A 20,150-nucleotide genomic window follows, 5' to 3' on the forward strand; every position below is an offset into this window, starting at 1 on the left:
AAACATATTTACATATATACAAAATATATATATATATATATATATATGTATAAACAAAAATAGCTTACACCAGCATAGCAAAAACATAAAGAAAAATAAATATACCAACCTAAACAAAGCCATAACCTCCATCTAAAACATCCTCAGGCTAAGAAACCATTCCACATTTAACCCATGCATGCAGCCTTTTGTAGTCTCCGCCAGTGATGCATGTGACAGGGTGACAACACAGGAGCAAAAATGGGAAACAGTTGTCACTCTTCATGATGGAAATCACTATGAACGTCCTTGCCGCAGATTTAAAAAAAAAAGTTTTTTGAATTTCTATTAACGTGTTAAAACGACATTCGTTTTTAGTGATTAGGCTTAGATCTAATTGTCTGGCGTGCTGTAATTAAAGGCAGCCAATCAGAATTGACAGTTTGGAGTGGTCAGGGAAATAAAAGATGACTTTGAATTAGGTGATACAAATCTGTCTGCTTTATTAAACCCTTAATCAAGGGCATTGCTAGGTCTACAATAGATCTTGGGCGGGCATACACATATATATACAGTAATATATGTGTGTGTGTGTGTATATCCCCAGAGAGCCCCCCACTTAAATCAGCGTCCCCAGAGAGCCCTCCACTTACACCAGGATCCCCATAGAGCCCCCCCTTACATCAAGGTCACCAGAGAGCCCCTCCTTACATCAGGGTCACCAGAAAGCCTCCCCCTTAAAATCAGGGTCACCAGAGAGCCCCTCCTTACATCAGGGTCACCAGAGAGCCTCCCCCTTGCATCAGAGTCCCCAGAGACCCTCTCCCTTAAATCATGGTGCCCAGAGAACCTCCCCCTTAAAATCAGGGTCTCCAGAGAGCCTCCCCTTACATCAAGGTCACCAGAGAGCACCTCCTTACATCAGGGCCCCCAGAGAGTCTCCCCTTAAAATCAGGGTCCCTAGAGAGCCTCCCCCTTAAAATCTGGGTCCCAGAGAGCCTCCCCCTTAAAATTAGGGGTTCCCAGAGAGCCTCTCCCTGCATCAGGGTCCCCAGAGAGCCTCCCCCTTGCATCAAGGTCCCCAGAGAGCCTCTCCCTTAAAAGCAGGGTCCCTAGAGAGCCTCCCCCTTAAAATCAGGGTCCCCAGAGAGCCTTCCCCTTGCATCAGGGTCCCCAGAGAGCCCCCCCCCACTTACATCAGGGTCCCCAGAGAACCTCCCCTCCCCTTGGGGACCCCTGCAGAGACTCGGGGGCTATGGGCCCCAGATTCGGGGCTATAGTCCCAAAAGCCACCCCCTAGCGACGCCACTGCTCTTAATAATCCCTCACAATTCTAAAGCATGTCATACATTATACAACTTTCTTTCCTTCAACCACAGGCTGAAAGAAAGAAAATTGCTCAATTCCCCCCATCAACACAGTAAGTGTGGATGGGGAAATCCCTTCCGCCACGCTATTGTGTTCCGACAGTAGGAGGTTTCCCAGCCATCAGAATACAATGACTACTGCTGGCAGCTATAGCCGCCGGCGGTGATTGCATGCAAAAACCCAACAGGCTGATTGTACTGAAGTCGATTGATAGATTACAACCAGCCTGGCCACAGACAGATCGAAACTTGGGCAGTCCCTGCTGAACACGCTGAATTTTGATCTATCTATCTATGGCTGGCCTAAAGCAGATCTAAACCCAATTGCTATTATCTTGCAGAAGCTTTAACGTGTAAATGCCATGTCATTAAATACTTAAAGGAGAAGTACAGTCAAAGCTTTTTTGGATGTATTTCTCCTGGGAATCACTATGTGTGCAGTTTATTCTGCACTCCTGTAACCTGTTTTCAGCAGACAGCGGACCAAAGCCCGCTGTCGGCTGTCATCACAGAGCTTGTCGGGATCCACCCACATGCCTAGACAGCCACCTGGCACAGACTCTAAGCAATTTGATGAGAGCTTGAGTCGGCCCCCCCCTCTCCCCCTCCACAGCCCAGCTCTCTAGTGAGCGTCTCTCTGCTCAAGGAGCACTGAGACCCGAGCGATCAGCGATCTTTGATCACTCAGTTCTCAGTCTGAGAACCGGCGGGGAACAGGCGCTGCTTCGGACAGATGCTGCATCCACCTGGGTAAGTATGATTAAAAAACAAAACCCAAACTCCTCTTTTAACAGGTGTGGTGGGATTTATGTACAACACCATATCAATGTCCTGGTGGCACCAACTCAAGTATAACACGTAAATCAAGAACTTTATTTATGCCAGCTGAGAGATTTCATGTGTGTAAGTGAAACCCAAAACATATAAAAAACTTTAATTAATTTTATTTAAACACAGAATTGATAAAAAAAAAATGACTCTTAGACAAAACAGTCACAATTGAAGGATTAAATAGACATACTGTAATCTCAAAGTTAAGGCAGATGACATGAAGTGCATTTTAGAATATTATGATATTGGTCTACGCGTTTCCAAGGATCTGCTGCTTCATCAGGACAAAGGATACCAATTTCATCAGGACTTGATCATCAAAAATGTACCGGTATGCGCTCTAAAACAAAAAAATATATATAATAATAATCTAAAATATACAGGCAATAACAGATCAAATCTGAATAAAAAAAAATAAACCAACCGAAAAATATTTACTTAGTCCAAATAATAATAATAAAGCTATCCCACCCATAGGGGAGAAACAAAGATAAAAAAACAAAACAAAAAAAAACACATCTTACTCTCTCGCCAAGACAGCAAATAATCTCCAAGTTAGGGCAGATGAAGTAAAGTGCGTCCTAAAATAATATAATATTGGTTACATGTTTCACGGGACTTTTTGCTTCATCAGGACCAAGGGCACCAATTTCATCAGGAATGTAAGCATTCTAAAACAAAAATGATACAATATAATGCAAATATACAGGGAATAACATAGTTTAAAAAAAGAACATGAATGAAAAATAATAAACCAAACCAAAATAATAAACCAACCAAAAATGATGTACTTAGTCCAAAGAACAGAAATAAAGCTATCTCACCCATAGGGGAGGAACAAAGACACAAAAACAAAACAAACAAAAACACATCTCACTCCCTCGCCAAGACAGCAAATAATCTCAAAGTTAGGGCAGATGAAGTGAAGTGCGTCCTAAATTAATGTAATATTGGTTATGTGTTTTGTGGGATCTGTTGCTTCATCAGGACCAAGGACACCAATTTCATCAGGGATGTAACTATTCTAAAACAAAAATGATACAATATAATCCAAATATACAGGGGAATAACATAGTTTAAAAAAGAACATGAATAAAAAATAATAAATCAAACCAAAATAATAAACCAACCAAAAATGATGTACTTAGTCCAAATAATAATAATAAAGCTATCCCACCCATAGGGGAGTAACAAAGATACAAAAACAAAAAAACAAAAACACATCTCACTCTCTCGCCAAGACAGCAAATAATCTCAAAGTTAGGGAAGATGAAGTGAAGTGCGTCCTAAATTAATGTAATATTGGTTACGTGTTTTGTGGGATCTGTTGCTTCATCAGGACCAAGGACACCAATTTGATCAGGAATGTAAGCATTCTAAAACAAAAATGATACAAAAAAAAGAACATGAATGAAAAATAGTGAACCAAACCAAAATAATAAACCAACTAAAAATGATGTACTTGATCCAATGGATAATAATAAAGCTATCCTGCCCATTAGGAAGGAACAAACACAAAGAAAAACACCAAAAAAAATAAACACATCTTCTTACCAAGGCAGCATGTATGCATAAAGGCGATGTATAGGTGTGTCAAGATTTTTTAAGTGTACATTTTTTCCAGTGTTTTGGGAGCAAACATTGCTAAACGCACATACAATATGCTCCATAGGAGCATTTTTTTTCTGCTGCTTTATTTCTGCTAGCCGTTTTAGCATTTTTTCTGCTGCCTATTTTGAATGGACCCTAAAGCTGGCCATACACCTTACAATTTTCTTATTCAATTTTCTTTAGATTTACCTTCAACTGTGTAGTAGAAGGGCCTGCCTGATTCCACGCAAACTGAAAGTGTTCAGATTTGACCTCATATTATATGGTTTTGGTAAATCTAAAGGAAATCTATAGAAGAAAATTGTATAATGTATGGCCAGCCTAAATGTTATGTCAAAAGTTGTCTTTTTTAAATCTACAGCTTACATTAAAATAATACCTGGTGATCCTGGCATGAAGGTCCTTGTTCAGGCACTTGCTATCATGGGGTGACAACTAATTGTGCTCCTGCATTGAGCTCCTTGTCGCATGTGCCGCCGGTGAAGACTACCAGTGAGGGCACATACTGCACAGGGAGGGTCCACTTTTGTCATTATCAGGTAGCTGGTTTGGAGCAATTGATCCCCCGTCGAAGCTGGAGTGAATGTATGTAGAGAGGAAGTAGGTAAAAAAAGGATGAAGGAGATCAGCAGCACTGCAATGCAAAAATAGGATGAAAATATTTAAAATGGTATTTAAAGAAAAATGGCAATTATGACAAACCATGCTTTATCAAACGAAATGTCACCCAGTTATAGATCAGAGCTACTTTAACCCTGTCAATGCCTAAAGGCAGAGTATGGTGTCAAATACTGAGAGCGATAGAAGACTATACAGCCATTCTCTGTATGCTATCGCATTGCTTTGGACTATGTGCTGGGTCTTTCATGCCCCAAGTGGCAGACTGGTGTTATTACAGCACTGCTGATTTCAGGGCTAATTGGTGCTCTTGTCCCGGTGTCTCTGAATTTGGGTAACTGGGGCACAAGAATTACTTATTATGGAGAGAGGAAGGACTGAGCACGCATTTCCAAAGTGTACAGCGATCAAGTACATTTCATCTGCAGACTGAAAAAAAAAAAGGACAAAGTGTAAATGGCTTTAACACAAAATTAGAGACGATCAGTTCAAAAATCTGTCAATTTCCCATTTTGTTAACATTTCAGCCTCCAGCACACAGGACTTACAAATCTTCTCTTTTTCAGGCATTTGACTTTTTTTTCTTTTTTTCTTTTTTTTCAGCCTCTAAAAGCACCTCTATGTTAGCCTATGTGTCCATGCTCATGTAGCCATTTTTTACAGGCGTATTAGTAACTAAGGAGCATTTACAGGCTGAAAAAAAAAAATCACCAGCACCTTCAGGAGAGGAATACTTGAGCATAAAAAAATGTTTGATGCATATAAACATGTCTAAAAGCTCCATTACGCTAGATGAGTTTAGCAATTGATGATTCTTAAACACAACGGATATAAAATGATATGTACGGCACCACATCCCAATATATAAATACAACAAAAAAGTACAAATAAACTAAAAACACCAGAAGTTATTATTTTTACTCTACAGGATTTATATAGCACCAACAGTTTGCGCAGGGCTTTACAATATAAAAGGAGACAATACAGCAACAATACAATTCAAAACAAGAGGGTTAGGAGGGACCTGCTCCTAGGAGCTTACAATCTAATAGGGAGGGGCTGGTGAAACAATAGGGATGAGGGATGGGATGAAATTATGGGAGAAATAGAAGATTTGGTTATTAGCTGAAGGCAGGATAGGCCTCCCTTAAGAGAGGCGTTTTCAGGGATTGCCTAAAAGTGGATAGAGTAGGTGAAAGATGGACAGAATGGGGTAGAGAGTTTCAGAGGATGGGAAAGGCTTTGTAGAAGTCCTGGAAACTAGCATGGGAGGAGGAGAAAAGGGGGATAGAGAGCAGGAGGTCTTTGGAGGAGTGGAGAGGACGGTTTGGCTGATATTTGGAGATAAAGAAGGGATGTGCCCCATTTGGTTCGCACCAGAACACGGCAAAAATTTGTGCGAACATGCGAACACCATTTATGTCTATGGGACATGACTGTGAAAAATCAAAAGTGTTCCCTTTAAAGGCTTATATGCAAGTTATTGCCATGAGAAGCGTTTAGGGACCTGGGTCTTGCCCCAGGGGACATGTATCAATGCAAAAAATTTAACCGGAAGCCCCCTCTGACGGCACATGACATCAGAAGGGTCTGTCGGTGCCGTGATCGAAGATGGATCACATCGCAGGACACTTCTTTTTTGACACTTTTCGTTTTCTTGGTGAATGAATTGGGGTACAATGTACCCCATACCTATTCACATGGGGGGGCGGGATCTGGGGGCCACCTTGTTAAAGGGTGCTTCCAGATTCTGATAAGCCCCCCACTCACAGACCCCCACAAGCCACCGAGCCAGGGTTGTGGGGATGAGGCCTTGTCCCCATCAGCATGGGGACAAGGTGCTTTGGGGGGACTCCAAAGGACCCTCCCATTGTTGAGGGCACGCGGTCTGGCATGATTCAGGGGGGGGGGGGGCACTCACTCGCCCCCCCCCCATCCTGGCCTGCCAAGTTGCTTGCTTGGATAAGGGTCTGGTATGGATTTTGGGGGGAACCCACGGCAATTTTTTTATTTTATTTGGCGTGGAGTTTGCCTTAAAATCTATATGCCAGACCCGAAGGGCCTGGTATGGATTTTGGGGGGGACCTCACACCTTTTTTTTAATTTTTATTTTATTTTGGCGTAGACTTTCCTTTAAAATCAAAACCAGACCCAAAGGGCCTGTTATGGACTGGGTGGGGAAACCAATGCCTTTTTTGTTTTCTTAATTCTGTCATAGGGTTCCCCTTAGCCACTTCAATACACTGTATTATATACTGATACTGTTTACAGTATATAGTCTACACTGAATGCAGAGTATATACACATATACTACATGGTATATATATATATATATATATATATATATATATATATATATATATATATGTATACTGCCTGCACTGTATATACTCTGTATATATATATATAGCAGGAGTTGACAAATTTGCTTTGAATTTAGGAGCCAGTTAAAAAAGTTAGGAGCAAGTTTTTTTTTCAGCTCCCGGGCTAAGGCCACTAATTTTCACCCCCTATCCCTAACTTACAATGGAGCACTCAGTCAATAACTCCATTGAAACGCTGTTACATCAGGGGTATGGGCTGACCAGAAAGAGTAAGGCTGGCAACAGATGGAACTGGCTGGCACTGGCAGGTGGCACTGGTTGCCACTGGAAGGCACGTGGAACTGCCAGATGGCACCGGCAGGTGACACTGGTTGGCATTGGCAGGTGACACTGGTTGGCATTGGCAGGTGACACTAGTTGGAACTGGCAAGTGACACTAGTTGGAACTGGCAGGTGACACTGGTTTGGAACTGGCACTATTGTCTCTGGCAGGTGGCACTATTGGCACTGGCAGGTGGCACTATTGGCACTGGCAGGTGGCACTGGGTTGGTGATGGCAGGTGGCCCTGGTTGGTGATGGCAGGTGGCCCTGGTTGGTGATGGCCAGTGGCCCTGGTTGGCGATGGCAAGTGGCCCTGGTTGGTGGTGGCACTAGTTGTCACTGGCAGATGGCACTGATTGGCGGTGGCACTGGTTGGTGTTGGCAGGTGGCACTGGTTGGTGGTGGCACTGGCAGGTGGCACTGGCAGGTGGCACTGATTGGCAGTGGCAGGTGGCACTGATTGGCAGTGGCACTGGTTGGCATTGGCAGGTGGCACTGGTTGGTGGTGCCAGGTGGCAGTGGTTGGCACTGGCAGGTGGCACTTGTTGGCGGTGGCACTGATTGGCGGTGGCAGGTGGCACTGATTGGCGGTGGCAGATAGCACTGGCAGGTGGCACTGGGTTGGTGATGGCAGGTGGGCCTGGTTGGTGATGGCAGGTGGCCCTGGTTGGCGATGGCAAGTGGCCCTGGTTGGCGGTGGCACTAGTTTTCACTGGCAGATGGCACTGATTGGTGGTGGCACTGGTTGGTGTTGGCAAGTGACACTGGTTGGCGGTGGCACTGGCAGGTGGCCCTGATTGGCAGTGGCAGGTGGCACTGATTGGCAGTGGCACTGGTTGGCATTGGCAGGTGGCACTGGTTGGCAGTGGCAGGAGGCACTGGTTGGTGGTGGCAGGTGGCAGAGGTTGGCACTGGCAGGTGGCAATTGTTGGCGGTGGCACTGATTGGCGGTGGCAGGTGGCACTGATTGGCGGTGGCAGATGGCACTGGCAGGTGGCACTGATTGGCGGTGGCAGGTGGCACTGGTAGGTGGCACTGATTGGCACTGGGTGGTGGCAGGTGGCACTGGGTGGTGGTTGCAGGTGGTATTGATTGGCGGTGGCACTGGTTGGCACTAGTAGGTGGCACTGATTTGTGGTGGCAGGTGGCACTGATTGGCGGTGGCACTGATGGCGGTGGCAGATGGCACTGGTTGCCGCTGGCAGGTGGCACTGACTGACAGTGGCACTGGTTGGCACTGGCAGGTGGCACTGATTGGTGGTGGCAGGTGGTACTAATTGGCGGTGGCAGGTGGCACTGGCAGGTGGCACTGACTGACGGTGGCACTGGCAGGTGGCACTGATTGGTAGTGGCAGGTGGCACTGGTAGGTGGCACTGATTGGAGGTGGCATTGGTTGGTGGCAGGTGGCACTGGTTGGTGGCAGGTGGCACTGGTTGGTGGCAGGTGGCACTGGTTGGTGGTGGCAGGTGGTATTGATTGGCGGTGGCACTGGTTGGCACTAGCAGGTGGCACTGATTAGTGGTGGCAGGTGGCACTGACACTGGCAGGTGGCACTGGTTGGCGCTGGCAGGTGGCACTGGTTGGCGCTGGCACTGATTGGTGGTGGCAGGTGGCACTGGTTGGTGGTTGCAGGTGGTATTGATTGGAGGTGGCACTGGATGGCACTAGCAGGTGGCACTGATTGGTGGCAGGGGGCACTGATTGGCGGTGGCAGGTGGCACCGGCACTGGCAGGTGGCACTGATTGGCGGTGGCACTGATTGGCACTGGCAGGTTTCACACGGAGCACTCTGTTACTGAAATGTAACAGAGGAGCTGTCAGAATTGAGCTTAATGTCGGAATGGGCGGGACCCGGCCGGGGTGTGAAACTGACAAGTAACAGAGAGGCGGATGTCAGATTTCAGCCTGATGTCGGGTGGGCGGGGCCCGGCCGGGGTGGGCGGGACTCAGCAGCTATCAAACACCAGCCAACGATTGGGCTGCTTAAGAAAAGGGGCGGGCCACATACACGTAGCGGCCCGCCCAGATCCCTTTGGCTGGTGTTTGAGAGCTGCTGGGTCCCGCCCCCACCCCGACATCAGGCTGACAGATCCTCCTCTCTCCATTGCTTGTCAGTTTCACACACTCAGCGCGGCGCTGCTGAGTGTGGAGGAGGGAGGAGGACGGCAGTCAGCATGTCTGGGGCATCGATAGTGAGTGGGCAGCTTATGCGCCAGGTTGCGATTTCTGGTCGCATTGGCGACCTGGAGCCTGGGGTTTGTCGAGCCCTGATATATAGTATCTCACAAAATTGATTGCACCTCTCACATATATTTTATTATATTGTTTCATGTGACAACACTGATGAAATGGCACTTTGCTACAATGTAAAGTAGTGAGTGTACAGCTTGTATAACAGTGTAAATTTGCTGTCCCTTCAAAATAATTCAACACACAACCAATAATGTCTAGACCACTGGCAACAAAAGTGAGTACACCCCCAAGTGAAAATGTCCAAATTGGGCCCAATTAGTCATTTTCCCTCCCCGATGTCATGTGACTCGTTAGTTTTAAAAGGTCTCAGGTGTGAATGGGGAGCAGGTGTGTTAAATTTTGGTGATATCACTCTCACTCTCTCATACTAGTCACTGGAAGTTCAACATGGCACCTCATAGCAAAGAATTCTCTGAGGATCTGAAAAAAAGAATTGTTGCTCTACATAAAGATGGCCTAGGCTATAAGAAGATTGCCAAGACCCTGAAACTGAGCTGCAGCACAGTGGCCAAGACCATACAGCCGTTTAACAGGACAGGTTCCACTCAGAACAGGCCTAGCCAATGTGGACCAAAGAAGTTGAGTGCACATGCTCAGCGTCATGTCCAGAGGTTGTCTTTGGGAAATAGACATATAAGTGCTGCCAGCATTGCTGCAGAGGTTGAAGGGGTGTGTGTGTGTGTGTGTGGGGGGGGGGGGGGGGGGTCAGCTTGTCAGAGCTCAGACCATATACCGCACACTGCATCAAATTGGTCTGCATGGCTGTTATCCCAGAAGAAAGCCTCTTCTAAAGATGATGCACAAGAAAGCCCGCAAACAGTTTGCTGAAGACAAGCAGACTAAGGACATGGGTTACTGGAACCATGTTCTGTGGTCTGATGAGACCAAGATAACTTATTTGGTACAGATGGTGTCAAGCGTGTGTGGCAGCAACCAGGTGAGGAGTACAAATATAAGTTTGTCTTGCCTACAGTCAAGCATGATGGTGGGAGTGTCATGGTTTGGGACTGCATCAGTGCTGCCAGCACTGGGGAGCTACCGTTCATTGAGGGAACCATGAATTCCAACATGTACTGTGACATATTGAAGCAAAGAATGATCCCCTCCCTTCGGAGACTTGGCCGCAGGGCAGTATTCCAACATGATAACGACCCCAAACACATCCAAGACAACCACTGCCTTGCTAAAGAAGGTAAGGGTAAAGGTGATGGACTGTGTAAAATATAAAGTGTAAGCGCTAAATGTATTATAACAAAATAATTAAATCCGAAATAATACAAAAAGAAAAATGAATAAAAAGAAAAGTATACATGTATAAGTGCTGGAGGGGGTATAAGAAACCCTATACAGTGTTACGTGTACCCATAAATGATTTACAAAATATAAAAATAAGTAATAATTAGATATAGTCCATATCCTAAAACAATGGTGCATAAATTAAAGTCCCAAAGAAGATGTAGTGAAAAAAATCCAAATAGGATGTAGCCACAAAATTCACCGCTATGTGAATCCTGCCACCATAAGAAGCGCAGGCTTACCAGATGTAAATGACCCAGTTAGACGTATATCTAAGGGGTAAAAAATCGCTTAATGTTCCAAACTCCGGGGCACTGGTTCGGCATTCTCCGGTTCAATGGATCCCAATTGTAAAAATGGCTCTTTCTCCAATATTAGAATATATATAGTAACAGCATTTGAAGAGACAGCTCCGACATCAACCCAAACATGTAATGGAAGGATAAAGCCAAGAAAGCGTAATAACGTTTTAAATTATTTTTTTAATAAAAATAAAATGGTAAACTCACATTTCGGTAGTCAATAGAAAACATATAGAATAAAATAGGCAGTGGTAGAGTCTTTCCGGACGCATTTTGACCGCTAGGACATCATCTGGGGTGTTGATGAAGGTGATGAACTGGCCAAGCATGTCTCCAGACCTAAACCCTATTGAGCATCCTCAAACGGAAGGAGGAGGAGTGCAAGGTCTCTAACATCAACCAGCTCTGTGATGTCATCATGGAGGAGGGGAAGAGGACTCCAGTGGCAACCTGTGAAGCTCTGGTGAGTGGTGAACTCCATGCCCAAGAGGGTTAAGGCAGTGCTGGAAAATAATGGTGGCCACAAAATATTGAGGCCCAATTTGGACATTTTCACTTTACTTTCACTTCAGGGGTGTACTCACTTTTGTTGCCAGCGGTTTAGACATTAATGGCTTTGTGTTGAGTTATTTTGAGGGGACAGCAAATTTACACTGTTATACAAGCTGTACACTTACTACTTTACATTGTAATAAAGTGTCATTTCTTCAGTGTTGTCACATGAAATAAAATATTTACAAAAATGTGAGGGGTGTACTCACTTTTGTGAGATCCTGTATATATATATATATATATATATATATACTAAACTGCCTGCACGCAACTAACTAACCTGCCTCTAGCTAACTTCTCTCATTCATTACACTATACAGTATACGGCCGCCGTGTAAGCAGCCTTATATAGTGTGGGGCGTGGACTTAGCCCCCAAAGCCATGATTGGCTAAAGGCACCCTGCCTTTGGCCAAGCATGGCTCTCGCAGCAGAGCACCCTGTGAGTGCCCAAAGCATGCAGGTGAGGTACATGCTTTGGCCAATCATCAGACATCAATCTCGCAGTGCATTATGGGGTGTTACGAGGTGCTTGAATTTCCCGCGAACGCCGCATAAAGTTTGGTATTCAACAAATGGGCGAACACCTGATGTTCGAATTGATTGTTCCAAATTAGTTTTTCGAGAGTTGAAAAATTCATTAATTTGTAAATATTTGAATTAACGAAAACCCGTTTAACAACTTTTTCCAAAAATGAAATTCGTACATTAGTGAATTCGAAAATTCGTAAACAAGAGGTTTTGACAAGTCCTTTATTAAAAATCTTCCTGTTCTTCTTCCTCCGGTGTTCTCCCTCCGGTGTTCTCTCTCCGGTGTTTTTTCTCCCGTGTTCTCCCTCCGGTGTTCTCCCTCCGGTGTTCTTTCTCCGGTGTTCTTCCTCCGGTGTTGTCTGCCACTGCTGTCTTCTCTGCCGATGCTGTCTTCTCCACCGCTGCTGTCTCCACTGTGACGTCACAAGGGGCGGGGTCTCATAGTGACATCTCTGCATGCTCATGCTCTATGGCTATATAAGAACAGACAGCAGAGCTGGCACAACGATGGGAGACAGTGTCGGAGGAGGACTGGGTCAGAAGTGGAGAAGACCGCAGCTGCGGAGAAGACAGCAGCCTTGTAGGAGGAACACCGGAGGGGGAAAACTGGAGGGAGAAGATCGGAGGAAGAAGACCAGAGGGAGATTTTTAATAAAGGACTTTCCAAAACCAAAGCCTCTTGTTCTTATTTACACCACACTGCCTTTTTTGGGGGGGAATGGGTATAGGTATAGGTGTACCCCCTACTCATTCACATGCGGGGACTGGGATCTGGGTGCCCCCTTTTCAAAGGGGGCTTCCAGATTCCGATAAGCCCCCTGCTCACAGACCCCCATAACCACCACCCAGGGTTATCGGGGAAGAAGCCCTTGTCCCCGATCAACATGGGGAACAAGGTGCTTTGGGAGTCCCCCTTGCCCCAAAGCACCCCCCCATTTTGAGGGTGTGTGGCCTGGTGTGGTCCAGGAGAAAGGGGGCTGCTCATTTGTCCCCCCTCCCCTTTTCCTGACCTGCCCAGCTGCATGCTTAGATAAGGGTCTGATAAGGATTTTGGGGGCACCCCATGCCAGTTTTCTTTTTTGGCATGGGTGTTCCCCTCAAAATCCATACCTCACCACACTGGTATGATCTTGGTGGACCCCACGCTGTTTTTTTTTTTCATTTTGGAGTGGTTCCCTTTCAAGATCCATACCAGATTCAAAGAGCATTTTTTAATTTTGCCATGGGTTTCCCCTTCAAGATCCTCATAGAATGCATGAAGGTAACAAACCGTGTACCTTTACAACCACCAAAGTATACACATGTGAAGTGTTCTTCATTCATATGAGGTCTTGCAACTGTATATATGTGGGGGGAACAACTATAGGTTCCGACACATTTCACAGTGTATTTGCTTCCTAAGGACACCCTGGGCTACTAGGGGATATACAGAAATTAGTATTTAATAATATAGTTGGAAAAAGCCTGAAATAGCATAAAAATTTTGACTCATGGATTTACATCAACAGTACAGTATACTGTATTTAGGAGCAGTGCTGCATCCTAACCCAAGATGGCTAATATACTCCTATCAGACAGCAGTAAAATATAGGCTAATATAATATAGTGCTTGAGTATTCATTTATTTCAATGCATAGAATAAATTAAAACCCTTATGAAAAATCCTGTCTTGTGTAACATTGGGGTATGGCTCTTTGAAGCAGTACATCTGCACAAGCCTGAGCAAATAATGAAAACACATGTAAGTAGTGTTACCTTACCTAGCCATCCCTTTACTTTGAACAGATCTCCTCTCTCTTCCTGTGGTGTCTCCAGGATGGGAACATGGACAGTAATGCCGCGTACACGCGTAGCCGACTATCCGGCGGACTTAGTCTGGTGGACTTTCCGAACGGGCTACTTGCCCACACACGGCACTTTTTCAGTGGACTAATACGGCGTACTAAGTCCGCCGGACTATCCGCCGTACTTTTGAAATGAACAGACTCGCCCACACACGGAAAGTCCGCTCATTTTGAGCGCGTATCCAGGTAGACGGGGCCAGCGAAGGAGGCGTGGCTGGCCCCGTCACCTGATATGGACTTAAAGGGGAACCCCAACGCCGAAAAAAAACGGCGTGGGGGTCCCCCCCAGGTCCACATCAGACCCTTGTCCGAGCACGCTACCCGGCCGGCCAGGAAAGGGGGGGGACGAGCGAGCGCCCCCCCCCCCTGAGCCGTACCAGGCCGCGTGCCCTCTACATGGGGGGTTCCTCTTTAAGTCCATACAAGGTTACGGGGCCAGCGATGCCTCCTTCGCTGGCCCCATCTACCTGGAGACGCGCTCAAAATGAGCGGACTTTTCTCTAGGCGGGAAAAGTCCGTTCATTTCAAAAGTACGAAATGCGAGTCCGGCGATAAGATTGGAGTGCAAAACTACTTTCTAAGTCCGCCGTACTCTTGGGTAAAAATAATCCGCTGGAGGCTACACACGGGGGGATTGTCCAGCGGACTTGAGTTTGCTGGACTTTTCCACCGGATTGTTTGATCGTGTGTACGCGGCATAAGAAAAATAAAAATCTGACAGGGTTGTTACAAGTCCATACTCACGTTGGGATGTAGTCAGGGCCGCTGATAGAAATCATGGGGCCCCGTACAGCCTATCTGACGGGGCCCCCTTCAGCTCCACCCTGGCCCCGCCCCTGGTCCCTCCTTTAGCCCCACCCCTGGCCCCACCCATTGCCCCTCCCCAGACCCCGCCTTGAAACAAAGTGTGGGTTTGTCTACAAGTGATATTTGTTTTTCTCCAGTCAGTTATAGGTTTGATTATCCAAAAGAAATACTGTTTTCAGATGAGAACATACCTCTTTAATATCTATATGTAATACAAACCATTAATGAATAAATAAAATGGTATTTTGGAGAGTATTGGCAGGGTAAGTATTGCAGAGTATTGGCAGGGTAAGTATTGCAGAGTATTGCCAGGGTATTGGCGGGGTATGTATTGCAGAGTATTGGCGGGGTATGTATTGCAGAGTATTGGCAGGGTAAGTATTGCAGAGTATTGCCAGGGTATTGGCGGGGTATGTATTGCAGAGTATTGGCAGGGTATGTATTGCAGAGTATTGGCGGGGTAAGTATTGCAGAGTATTGGCGGGGTAAGTATTGCAGAGTATTGGCAGGGTAAGTATTGCAGAGTATTGGCAGGGTAAGTATTGCAGAGTATTGGCAGGGTAAGTATTGCAGAGTATTGCCAGGGTATTGGTGGGGTATGTATTGCAGAGTATTGGCGGGGTATGTATTGCAGAGTATTGGCAGGGTAAGTATTGCAGAGTATTGCCAGGGTATTGGCGGGGTATTGGCGGGGTATGTATTGCAGAGTATTGGCGGGGTATGTATTGCAGAGTATTGGCAGGGTAAGTATTGCAGAGTATTGGCGGGGTATGTATTGCAGAGTATTGGCAGGGTAAGTATTGCAGAGTATTGGCAGGGTAAGTATTGCAGGGTATTGGCAGAGTAAGTATTGCAGAGCATTGGCAGAGTATTGGCAGGGTAAGTATTGCAGAGTATTGGCAGGGTAGGTATAAAGTATTGCAGAGTATTGGCAGAGTATGTATTGCAGAGTATTGGCAGGGTATGTATTGGCAGGGTATGTATTGCAGAGTATGTATTGCAGAGTATGTATTGCAGAGTATGTATTGCAGAGTATATATTGCAGAGTATATATTGCAGAGTATATATTGCAGAGTATGTATTGCAGAGTATGTATTGCAGAGTATGTATTGCAGAGTATTTGCAGAGTAGTAGTAGATGTTGAACTTCAAGCATACACCTCACCTGTGTAATTGTTAGCTCCAGCAGGGCAGCAGAGATCACTTCCTCCCTCTTCTTGAGTGTCCACAATAGCTCGATCGCCCGGCCCCTGCACTCTCTGCTCCTCTCACTCTGCTACTTCTTCTCACGCGGAGAGAGAGAGAGAGAGGAATATCACTCCGCAACACCATAGGGTATGCTGGCCTGGACTTGTGCTGTGTGCGGAGCAGGAGGAGCGGGCGCAGAAGGCGTATTCTTCCGCGCCCGAAATACAACAAATAGTCCCTCCCCTGCAGCCTCATACAGCACAGACTAATCACATCTAATAAAAAAAAAACCTTACCGAACGGGGGTGGGGTTGTGCGGACGATGATCGGTGGAGGAGAATCTTTTTTTTTTTTTTTTTTTTTTATTTACTTTGCAGTTCAGGTTGCCCGGGCCCCCCCTGCTGGTCAGGCCCGGTACAGCAGGGCCAGTTGTACTGGCCTATCAGCGGCCCTGGATGTAGTATTTTTTGCTTTTTTGTGATTCTGTAGGAAGCAGAGAGTTGTAGTGAGCCTGCCTGTATGTGCCTGTCAGTGTTCTCTAAGCATAGAATGTACTAGTTCAGTCATTTGCTGTTGGAACTTGCTCCAGCAGGGTGTGCTATTGAGGTGGTATTCTATGTTATGAATGTTTGATGACTCAGCTGACTTGGGGGGCTTGGTGGACGTGGTCTGTAGCTCTACATACACTTTAAATGAAAAAAAAAAAAAAGTAACATATTGTATCTTACCAGTCTTTAGATGTTTTGGCTGCATTTGTTTTGTTTTCTAGGCTTTTTGCCTTTTTCACCTGACAATCCTGCCGATAACACACTTCCTGTCCTAGGGTGACACCCACAAAAAACTTGAGGACATGTGCCTGCAGTGCAGGTATATACTGGATATGATTTTATTTTTATTTTGCCAAGTGTAAGGGATCTTCCCGGGGTAGGGTGTGTTTGGACACAGTTCACAGCAGACTTGGAATTTATAAAGCAGATCTTGGCGTTTATTCGTGGTACAAACAGTCCAGCAAACAAAATATACAGCAACACCGTGCTTTCTAAGTACAACAAAAATAAAAGTCCTAGCCCGGCTGGGCGCTTACTAACAGGTTCTGCTCACCTATCTGACACTTACAAACACAGCGTCTTTCGCCTGGATATCGCAGGGTGAGTTTTAGCTCCAGCAGTGGCTGTGCTTGCAGCTTCCTTCAACACACAGATTGTTCCTTCCCTGGCTGAGAGCAATCACCTGCAGACCCTGCAGATCCTTTAGCTTCCCAGGCTAATTAGGATCAAAGCTCACCTGATCCCAAACCCAGAACTGGATCGGGGGATGTGGAATGACAGGTCCCTCTACCAAACCTACCTGCCATTCCATATAAATCCAGGCCCGGCAAAATTAAATAACAACTCAGCAGCATATCGCTGCTGAGAAACTGATCCATCCTGGATTTACCATCTCACACTGTGTAGCAACCTAGGTGAGATGTACACCCCCTCGATCACTTCTCCAGTGACATGTCTACATATCCCCCCCCTCTTTTTCAGACCGGAGGGCTGAGCCTTTTGTCCCCACAGACAACTTACCCTTGACAATGCGTCAGCATTTGCCTGTAATTTCCCTGGCCTGTGTTCCACAGTGAAATTAAAGTTTTGTAGGGAGAGAAACCATCTAGTCACTCTTGCATTTCTCTCCTTGTTTAACTTCATCCATGTTAGGGGGGCATGGTCTGTCACCAACTTGAATTTCCTGCCTAGCAAGTAATACTTTAAAGATTCTAGGGCCCACTTTACTGCCAAACATTCTCGCTCCACAATGGCATAATTTTTCTCGGCCGGGGTTAGTTTTCTACTCAAGTACGTCACTGGATGCTCCTCACCATTCACTACTTGTGAGAGTACTGCACCTAAGCCTGTGTTAGAGGCATCTGTCTGGACCAGAAATTCTCGTTTGAAATCGGGGGTAACTAAGACAGGTGGTTGGCACAAGGCAGACTTAAGGCTTTGGAAAGCCTTCTCGGCCTCTGGGGTCCACGTGACCATTGCTGTCTTTCCGCCCTTTGTCAAGTCAGTTAGTGGAGCAGCAACTGAGGCAAAGTTCGGCACAAATCTACGGTAATACCCCGTAATACCCAGGAAAGCTCTAACCTGTTTCCTTGTCAGGGGTCTAGGCCAATTCTGTATTGCCTCAATTTTATTTAGCTGTGGCTTAATCAATCCTCTCCCAACAATGTAGCCCAGATATTTGGCCTCTTCTAGGCCTAGAGCACACTTCTCGGCATTTATGGTCAACCCCGCATCACTTATGGCATCCAACACGGCCTGTACCTTACAGAGGTGACTTTCCCAATCAGGGCTAAAAATGACCACATCATCGAGGTAGGCAGCTGAGTAATCACGATGTGGTCGCAGAATCAAGTCCATCAACCTCTGGAAAGTTGCAGGCGCTCCATGTAACCCGAATGGCATCACTACATACTGGAATAGCCCATCAGGGGTGGAGAATGCAGTTTTCTCTTTAGCCTCACCAGAAAGTGGAATCTGCCAGTAGCCCTTTGTGAGATCGAGGGTGGTTATGTACCTGGCGTTACCCAACTTCTCAATCAACTCATCTACCCTGGGCATAGGATACGCATCGAACTTGGAGATCTCATTCAACTTTCTGAAATCGTTACAGAACCTCCAAGTTCCATTGGGCTTTGGGATTAGCACAATTGGGCTGGACCATTCACTCTGTGACACCTCAATTACCCCCAGAGCAAGCATACGTTTTACCTCGGCAGATACGGCTTCCCTACGTGCCTCGGGTATCCTATAGGGCTTAAGGTTTATTCTGCTTCTAGGCTCAGTTTCAATGTGATGATGGATGAGGTGTGTACGCCCTGGGAGGTCAGAGAACTTGTTTTTGTTTTTCTGTAAAAATTCCTGAGCCTCCTGTTTCTGTGACACTGATAGAGTATCACCTACCTTGACTGGAGGGATTGGTTGTGACAAATTATTAACAGTATTTGTCGCCACCAAGGATTCCCTGTCTTTCCAGGGCTTGATCAAGTTTATGTGATAAACTTGGAAAGGCTTCCTTCTACCTGGTTGGTGCACCTTGTAGTTCACCTCACTGATCTTTTCAACAATTTCATAGGGACCTTGCCACTTCGCCAAGAATTTACTCTCAACAGTGGGGACTAGTATAAGGACCCTATCGCCTGGGTTGAATGTCCTGATTCTTGTGGACCGGTTGTAAATTCTACTTTGGGCCTCTTGAGCCCTCTGGAGGTGTTCCCTTACCAGGGGCATTACAGTGGCTATACGGTCCTGCATTTTTGCTACATGCTCAATAACACTCTTGTATGGGGTGGACTCATTCTCCCATGTCTCTTTTGCAATGTCCAGTAGACCCCTAGGGTGACGACCATAGACCAACTCGAATGGTGAGAACCCTGTGGACGCTTGGGGCACCTCCCTAATAGCAAACATGAGGTAGGGTAATAAATGATCCCAGTCACGACCATCTTTTGCCACCACTTTCTTCAACATATGTTTCAAAGTTTTATTAAATCTCTCCACCAATCCGTCCGTCTGGGGGTGGTATACAGAGGTACGGATGTGTGAGATTTTAAATAGTTTGCATAACTCCTTCATTACTTTTGACATAAATGGCGTACCTTGGTCAGTTAGGATTTCTTTGGGGATCCCAGTCCTAGAGAACATATAAAACAACTCACGTGCAATTGTTTTAGATGCAGTGTTTCTTAAGGGTACAGCCTCAGGATAGCGGGTCGCATAATCCAGGACTACCAAAATATACTGGTGTCCTCTAGCTGACTTTACAATGGGACCCACTAAATCCATGGCAATACGCTCAAAAGGCACCTCTATAATAGGGAGCGAAACCAAAGGACTGCGAAAATGTGACACTGGGGCACTAACCTGACATGTGGGGCACGACTCACAGTATTTTTTAATGTCATCATATATGGCCGGCCAAAAAAACCTCTGGAGAACCCTCTCTCGCGTTTTGTCAGTCCCCAAGTGTCCCCCAAGAACATGGTTATGTGCCATGTCAAGCACCTGACGCCGGTACGGCTTAGGTACCAGAAGCTGTTCCACAATCTCATCCTTAACCTTATTGACTCTATAGAAAAGATCATTAGTCACCGAAAAATGTGGAAATCTTTTTTCAGCATCTGGTTCCTGAGGTACCCCGTTCATAACAGCAACCTGCTCTCTCGCATTTTTGAGAGTGGGGTCCTGTAATTGTGCAGCCCCAAAATTATCGCTAGACACCTCTAAGTCTAGTATATTTTGCTCAGTGGGAGGAGCCTCCTCCTCCCCAGCCAGGACCTGCA

Source organism: Lithobates pipiens, unplaced genomic scaffold (genome assembly GCF_037356315.1).
Source record: "Lithobates pipiens isolate NorthernLeopardFrog02 unplaced genomic scaffold, aLitPip1_a1.2 Scaffold_28, whole genome shotgun sequence".
NCBI lineage: Eukaryota > Metazoa > Chordata > Amphibia > Anura > Ranidae > Lithobates > Lithobates pipiens.